Raw genomic sequence first — 9,776 nt, forward strand, 5'->3', positions numbered from 1 at the left:
CTATAAATCTGGGTCGCCTCCCTGTCTACCTGTGGGCATGAACACAGCGTCCAAATAAAACGGACGTCAGTACGAATATTGTTATGAGTATGTAAGGCATGAATGAAATGAACATAATAGAGAAATCATAAGACATAAGATGAAGATATAACTTGCGTAACTTTTAAGGGTGGATACCTTTTATGCCTATATCATACATAATCATAGTACATGTATCATCAGAGTGCATACATCATCGTATCATCTATATATCATAGTACCGTACCTGCTCATACACATTAAACCTTATCCGTATTCAGAAACGTAGTGGCTCGACAGTATCACATACATGTCCTCCGGGCTTTTCATACATTTGAATACATAGTAGTATCATACTCGACCATATAGGTTCGGTGTATTACGTACCCAGCTAAAATAAAGCTTAGTGTTATGTGTACTTGGCCCTACCAAGGCTCAGTGTTCTCCGTACCTGGCCCTACCAAGGATCAGTGGTATCTGTACCTAGCCTTACCAAGGCTTAGTGTTATCCGTACCCAACTGCAGTAGTGCGCGCGCATTATATATATATATATATATATATATATATATATATATATATATATATATATATATATATATATATATATATATATATTCTACCCGGCCATATAAGCTCGGGGTTTCATAATAGCCATACATAGGCACATATACATAATAGCCCATAAACATCTTTAGCATCATCACTATTATCATCGTCATCATTATCATCACCATTATCGTCGTCATCATTATCGTTATCACAATTATCGTCGTCATCATTATCATTATCACTATTATCGTCGTCGTCATTACATTTATCACTATTATCATCGTCATTCTCGTAACATATCTGTTACCTTTATCTCATATGAAACGCCCTATGAACATAGCCTCATAATTTTTCGGAACATTGGTCATAGGACATGCATTAGAGCTTATAGACAATCTATAACAATATCGGGGTGACATTAGGTCGAGAACCCCCGATTACATTATGAAGTGATCATATTCATCATATCTCACCTTGAAGGAACTAACATTTTAAGGTGAGTGTACACCATGAACAACATCAAGGGATCGTAAATAGGATCATTAACTTCATAGACATCATAACTTGTTTTAGAGTCTCTAGGCTTAAACTTATCATCATCATTATTGTATTCATGATATATTTCTCATCTTTATCTCATAAGAAGATCTCTATCAACGTTGACTCATAGTTCCCGGAATGTAAGAAAGTCATGGAGAGGTAGGGAAAATAATATCATAGAAATCATACAAGGATCATTAGCTTCGTAGGAATGTTATATCATGAGCTTTAGGACTTCTAGACTTAGATTCATCATCAGTATTGTCATGCTCGTAACGTATCTCTTTTCTTTATCTTGTATGAAGCTCTTTATAATCGTAGACTCATAATTTCCGATATGTAGGAAAATCATGGAAAGATAGAAGGACTCATGCTATAGGAGTCATGCCTTAGAAAGAAGGGACTAGTCTTATATACCTCTTTCGTTTAACAATTCCATCGCTTGATTGTTCTCCTTTAATGCTCACGTTTCTACCTTCAAGAGAATTCGCATTAACATTAGCTAATCGACTATATGAACGTGCTTACTAAAGCTAGAGAACATTTGGGCAGCATTTCCTTTGTTTATACAACTTTTCTCATATTACATATCAACTCCCAAACGTCAGTAACAATATCCATAATATCATACTCAATAATCTTCATTAACCATACATTATTCAATTCTCCTACTTCCATTTCAAGGGCATCCTTAACCATGGTCATAATACAACATTACCTTCATCCCCATATAATGTTCGTCCTATGTTCTTAATAACATTTATAAACATAACTATACTCGTAACATACAAAGAATCATGATTCATATTAAGCTACTACTCAAAATGTCACGATTCTCATATTTGTAACCCATTTTCTATTTCCTTCTATAATCCAAGTCTTCCAACCCCTCAATACTCTAAATAACATGAATTGATCATAAAACTTACCTTTGATAGTGTAGGAATGGGTTTTGGATAGAAATACTCCACTTGAAGAAAAACCCTAGCTTCAATCCAAGAGATTTCTTGACTTCAAGCAACCCTCAATAGCTTCCTTACACTTGATCTCCTTGGTTTGATGAAGTTGATTCTTGTTTAGTCTTAGATTTTTGTAAAAGAAGTGTGTGGAATATTCTAGAGGGTTATAGAGATGTGGAGAAGTGAGGGAAATGAAAATAATAACACGGGGTCTTATATTTATATTTGGAATATCTGACCCATCAGAAAATTATACGGACATTTATACGGTCCGTGTAAACTTATACGATCCGTATAAGTGACCGTGAAATCATCGCTTCAACATCTCGCTTCTGTGACCATTATACGGCACATTATACGGTCCGTATAAGTGACCGTATAATCCCATCAGTGAGGGACCTTCACTGTGACGATTCTGCGGACCATTATACGGACTGTATAATATTATATGGTCCGTATAATCTGCCGTGTAACCCATCTTTTCTCTGATCTTGTTCTCGTCACTTCGTTTGATCTCCAATCCTTATGGAAACTTCTTGACACTTGTTTAACACCTCGTTAACAATCTAAGGGACATTATAACTCTTCTCCAAAACATCATTAAGCCATCATTAATTCAATACTCATAAATCTTGCCCGACACAGCACCTATACCTTGCTTTCCTTAACAACTTCCGTCTCCTACTTCACATGTCTTTGAAATCTCATTTAGAATCATCAAATGTTATTTCTTACTTATTAAAATATCGTATACGTCGTGCCATTCATCTGTCTATTCACTGTGCATGAACGAAAAAAAATTCCGAGGTGTAACCTCGGAGTAGGGAGTTATTGCCATTTTAAAGATAACCCGTCCAAGTTGCCAAATAGCTTCCGCGGGTCTCACTTGGAAAAGTCGGTGGAACCGACTTATGAGGGGTATAATTACCCCCCATCAACCCCATTTTTTCAGAATTTTACACTCCCATGAGTTCTAGAAATCTCCTAACACATCCCCCAAACATTTATAGCCAGTTAAATCAAGAATTTAACAAGATTACACCAAACTAGTCCATGAAAGGTGATTGTTCTTGCTTCTACTTGATGTTTTGGTGAATTTGGTCTTGAAGAAAATTGGTGTAGCTAAAGTTCTTCAAGTAGAAGGTATGTTTCATGTCTTAGTGATATTGATAGACTTTGATATGAGAACCTGAGGTAAATGTTATGAGTATTATGATCGCCCTGTGAGGCATTGGATACGTTTTTAGGTTGTGTACAGTAATGAGGCAGTAAGAAGTATAGAGGAAACTCTGCTAACATGTTTTTTCAAACTTGAATTGTTTGAATGTCTAGGCTATAAAGAAAGGATGAAGGGAAAATGTGACAATCGGATGTTTGGTAAGTCATGATTGAATGAATCATTATGAGATGCTTTCAAAGAGAAGTTTTAGAAGGATTTTAAATTAAGGGAAGAACCCTGGAGGGGAAAAATTATTAGTAATTAAAGGAGTTGGAATGAGTGCATTCTAGATTTCGAAGAATTGAGATTTATTGAAGATATAGGGAAAGTTTACATTAATAATTCAAATGCAGTATTATGATTTATAGATTGGCGATTAAGAGATAACGAAAAGATATAGATATGGGAAAGGAAGTTAACTAGTAGGGGAAAGTTTTACTCTACAAGTTTATACATACATAAGACCAGGACGGGTTCATGACAAGCGTACATACTCGTTTTATCAGACTTTCCTATATGATGTGACTTTACATTGGGATTCAGAAGTCATTAGTCATTCGACTTCAGGGGGGTTTCTGAGTATTTGATAGTTGGTACTATTCTGAGAATCATTATGGCTAAGTTACTTCGGGTATTAATGATGACCTTGAACTTAAGAATGAGAAATGGATAGGTAAGTTGGAATGTAATTATGATTGTCTTCTAGATTGTTTATATAACTTCTAAATGTGATGTTGCGTGGCCGACGAAGGAAGTAGAGATTTTATCAACCTTAGGAATATGTGGTGTATTTCTAGATAATCCTTATAAGAAGGCTTTATCTCAAATTTTTTGGACGGGTGTTGTGAAGGTTATTTGACGATAGAGAAATTAGGTGCGATGTCGGCTTATGTGTAAGGAAAGAAGAGGGTAGGTGTACAAGTGAAGATAAAATATCACGAGGATCAATTCGGTTGCTACAGGAAAGTAAAGGATGTGTGGTTGATTATTCTAGACAAAGAGGCAGGGTACAAGTATGAGTAAAGATTTTTATGTAAAGTTATATCGCCGGGATTCATAGTTAGGACGTAGAAGAATATGACAAACCAGAATAGCCCAAGGGAAATTAGGAGCATATGAGCTTTACAATTAGAATTTTGAAATGATCGCAAGGTATGAGTCTAGCTAGTTGGGCAAAAAAGAGAGGGGAGATGTATTAAAGCCACAAATTCAAGACAAAATCAAGTGGGAATAGGATATCTCGCAAGAAAAAGGTATTGAAAACCGATAAAAAGAAAAGTCACGAGTGGCTACATCTAGTATTATGTATACCCTTATGATTGATGTTACGACATGTTAAAAATATTGATTGTGCCATATGTCAAAATTGAGGTAGCAAGCACTACAGAAAGAATCAAGATTGGTTTTCTTGGGAATTAAAGTCAGATAGCAGTAACATGACCAAATATGTAAGCACAAGCATTAGGAAAAAGAAGGTTATGATATCATGAAGGGGAGAGAACTTGGAAAAGGAAAACGTATACCCATTGAGGGTCAGGTAACATATATTTGAGGAAAAGGTTAGGATAAAAGCAGGAAAGCAGACGATAAGATCAATTTAAATAAATCAACGGGAGATAGAGTAATGTTATACGTGACAAGGGATGAATGTGAGGACCTTGGAACCAACCTATACGCCTTCATAATTGGAACCAAGGAGGTTGTAAATAATAAATAACGGTGCATCCTTGAGAAGAAATAAACAGATCTTATGAGAGAGATGAAGGAATTTTAAACTCCTGAGATTTTACTAGGAGAATGGATGTGAACCCATGATTGGTATGCCTATTTAAGGGAAGAAAGTACCTCAAGAAGAGATTTTCAGCGTCAAAAGGGATTCACACTCGTAACAAAATACTCCAAAGTTTCCTAACCTAAGAGTAAAGGATGATTAATGGAAATAGGCATTTTACGAGTAAAAGAAAAAAAAAAGAAACTATAAGGACTAAACAAAGGAGGAGGTGTAATGAAATGGTTAAAGGGAATCATGTGGCCGCCGACAACAAGGAGAACGTTAGTGAGTCAGTAGACTTGCCCAAAGGAAAACAAGTTAAACCATGCAATGAAAAGAACTCCGACATTATATGGAATAGAGGAGTTGAAGGATCGCCAAGGTCGGCCAGATGACTATCAAGGACGGTTAATATTCGAAGGCTACTGGTATATGAGAACATCCTTTAAATGGGGGGAAGAGCAAATTCAGTTCTAAGATTAGCTACAATTTTCCGAAGCTTAAAAGAGGGAAATATATTGGGTTGAAGGAGTCAAATTTCGAGGTGAACCGATATGTCAAGAATGTGCTAAAGAAAAGTGAGAACGGATTAAATGCATATATATCATGAGACAAATCTTGGAAGGAGAATGAGTTTCGTCAATGCGACATGTTATGTCTCCGGACTATGGTTCGAATCGCTCGTACCAGAGAAATTTTGGTTACATTTAAGTGTGCAGTAATGTACCCCGGGAGGTGATGAAAGGAGTAAGAAGGGTCTATAAGCTGACCAGGGAGTAGTATAAAGGACAATCTGGATTACAAAAAGGAAAATCTTAGCACTATAAGAGATAAAAAATTTAACAAGAGGAATAATTATAGGGGGTTCAATGATCTCCAAAGGAAAGGGAGATAGTGTATCTATAGATAGCAAGACAACAGTGCTACCTGATACTAGAAAGTACCTCGCAAGTCGTGGAGTCACAAGTCGCCGGTCATATCAAATGTGAGAGTATATGTTATAGAACCATATAGACAATCGTCGTGATGCAATGGCCGACAAAAATGGTGTAAGGACAACAATAGGGAGTCAAAGAATAACATAGACTAATTTAAGTCTCAAATGATCACTGGTACAAGAGAATCAAGGACTTAAGAAGAAAGTATACTCGTATCAAAAGGAAGTTATGATGAAGTAGGACTTTATCTTAGTTCCATGTTTATGAGTTTCTATTGCAATTATGCTAAAACTGAGGAGAGGAAATTGTAGGAAACGTTCCAGTATGAATAAGATGATATTTTAAGGAATTAAAGTGTCCGACCAATGAATTAAAAGAAGATGATGTGGTATGTATATAAGGTCGACGAGTACAAAAAGGGATAATCTAAAATATCACCAAAGAAGCAAGCAAGGAAGGGTGTCATATCTGAACAAGCGAATTTTTCTACTAGTAGAGAAATAAGGAGCAAGTAAAAAGAGTACAATAATTAAGAGTGCTCATAGATTGGCAGGGAGCTGTAGCAATCATGAGTTAAGACCATCTTAATGGCAACAGGTCCTAGGACAGTAAATAGATATAAGTTGACCACTAAGTACATACATAAGAACATGAGGATATGGAACTAATGAATGAGTTTGACAGAGAATTGGGAGGATATGAAAGAAGACTAATGAGCCAATAGTATAAGAGTATGGAGATCAGGAACCAAAAGAGGACGACCATTTCAAGAAACTAATAAAAGCGTTGTAAGCTCGCAAGCTCCTACATTCGAGGATGAATGTTCCTAGGGGGGGGGGGAGATGTTACACCTCGAATTTTCAGAGCATGAGCATGCCATGTACTTCATCGTATTAATGGAGTATCGGAAACATCCCATGAAGTTTTGGAAGGTACAAGCCATGGGAAGTTCGTAACAATGAGGTAAAGGATGAATTACTATCTCATAAGTCGTAACCGGGAAGGACAACCTTGAAACCAAAGGAAATGACCATTATCAAGTATGATTAATTATAAATATCAAGTATGGAGAGTTTCGGAAGATTCCTGGACTAAGCAAATCGAAGAAAATAAGTTTGACGAAAATTTGAAAAAAGTTGGCAGGATTTTGGACAGAAATTTTGGTTCAACTTTGGAGGGGTCTATCTCCCGGTATATTAGGATTTTTAAGGTATTTCAAAAGCCTAAAATAAAGTTCAGCGAGTCCAGTTTCTAACGCAACAAACTTCTTATCAAAAAGACATCGGAGTAGGAAGTTATGGCCATTTTAAGATAACCCATCCAAGCTGCCAAATGGCTTCCGCGGGTCCCACTTGGGAAAGTCAGTTGAACCTACTTATGAGGGGTATAAATACCCTATCAACCCCATTTTTTTTAGCATTTTACACTCTCATGAGTTCTAGAAATCTCCTAACACATCCCCCAAACATTTATAGCCCATTAAATCAAGAATTTAACAAGATTACACCAAACTAGTCCATGAAAGGTGATTGTTCTTGCTTCTACTTGATGTTGTGGTGAATTTGGTCTTGAAGAAAGTTGGTGTGGCTAAATTTATTGAAGTATAAGGTATGTTCTTCATCCTATCTCTTATTTTGAGTTGATTTTAAGGTTTAGGAAGTCTTAAAAGTGAAAATAGTTATGGAGGAAAGGTCATAAAGTTTTGTGTTGTTGTTGTTGTGTTTATAGACTATTTTGAGCATGTTGTGGCCGTGTGGTTGGGATTATTTACATGTATATGGATGGTATCTAATGTTTTTGGTGTGTTGATGAGGTTATGCTCCTTGATTGGGAAGAAAGGAAGTGTATATCGTTATTGTATGTTGAAAAAACATCGTGTTGGATGTTTTATGGAATATTTTGGTATTGATGATGATGTGGTTGATATTAGTATTGTTATTGTTGTTATTTTGTTGGTATTGTGATTTCGAGCTAGGGATATAAATAGGGGAGATCCTGCCCGAATTTTGGCAGATTTTAAAAGGAATTAATTTGAGGGCTTAAGACAAGCATATGACGATAAGCCTAACAATAGTATGAATGGTTTATATGTAGATTTATGAGCTTGGAGGGATAACGTTGAGTGGCTAAGGAGACCGAAAGGTATGTTAAGGCTAGTCTCTTTCTTTCAAAAGGCATGATTCCTATGTTATGATTCCATATGTGTTTTCCATAACATCCTTAGTCCCAAAAGCTAGAAGTTCATGATTCTTAAAGCTTCTTATGATACTAAAAATGAGATGTTTTCTATGATGAACATGATAATGATGATTCAATTTTTGGAGATTCCAAAGCTTATGGATTTGATGCTATTATGAGATTATTGAGCTAATTTCATAATTTTCTTGATTTTATTCATTGTTGTTGATCTCACCTTATGATAATTGTTCCTTCAAGGTGAGATATAGCGATGATGATTGTTCCATAATATAATCGGAGGCTACCAACCTTACGTCACCCCGATAGAGTTGTGGCTTTTAATTGGGCTCTTATGCGTGGTTTATATATATTTATGTATTTTCTATTTCACCACGCCTTAATGGCCGGACAAGATACTATATATATTTCCCCGCGCCTTAATGGCCGGACAAGATACTATATATATTTCACCGCGCCTTAATGGCCGGACAAGATAATAGATATATTTCACCGCGCCTTAATGGCCAGACAAGATACTATATTTATATTTCACCGCGCCTTAATGGCCGGACAAGATACTATATATATTTCACCGCGCCTTAATGGCCGGACAAGATACTATATATATTACCGCGCCTTAACGGCCGGACACGATACCCTATATATATATATATATATGGAAAAGTTTTTTTTAAGAAGCTAAGCGTGCACGACATCCGTCTTAAAAAGGCATTCAGAGGCATAGCCTGATCTCTTTTATATTACGTTATCTTCATACTTTCATTATGTTGTTATTCATGCCTTACATACTCAGTACATTGTTCGTACTGACGTCCTTTCTTGTGGACGCTACATTCATGCCTGCAGGTAGACAGGTACACGGATTAGACCCGTAGGTGATTTATCAGCGGATTCTCAGCAGCACTCCACTTACTTCAGAGCTGCAGTATATTAGTATTGGTCCTTATGGTCACTTGTATTTTATGTAGAGATTCGTAGACATGTGTGTATAGTTGGACATTTCATGACCCTACCAGTCCATATCATTGTATAACAATTTAGTAGCCTTGTCGGCTGGTGATGATGGACATAACTATTAAATATTATATAGAGATGTGCTGTTATATTGTGATATATGTCCTTACAGATCATGATATCCAGGGGCTATCTTTATGGTCCACCCAGAAATGTTTATGCGATGTATGTTTAGATGTGCTTGGTGTGTTAGCTCCGGGTTTCCGTCATGGCCGTATGGTTGGGTCATGACAGAAATGTCCCTGCTCGCCACACTCGAAACATCCACGGTCTAGCATAGGTCACTGAACAGAAGCAGAAGAAGTAGAATAACCACCATTGTCAGAAAATTTGGAATGTGAACCCCCTCGAAGACTAATGACCGGCCCCTGATGGCCCTCCAATAGAAACCTGCATAGTCGGCTGGATAGGATGACTCAAATAAACCTAGGAACTCTGCTCATGCTGACCCTGCCCTTGGGAGAACATACCACTGAAATTACCACCCTTGCTGGCCTTCTTATCTGCATACTTGCCATAGCTATCTTGTCTCATACCCTCAACTGTGGTGACATGATCCACCACATCC

Source organism: Lycium barbarum, chromosome 11, assembly GCF_019175385.1.
Source record: "Lycium barbarum isolate Lr01 chromosome 11, ASM1917538v2, whole genome shotgun sequence".
Taxonomy (NCBI): Eukaryota; Viridiplantae; Streptophyta; class Magnoliopsida; order Solanales; family Solanaceae; genus Lycium; species Lycium barbarum.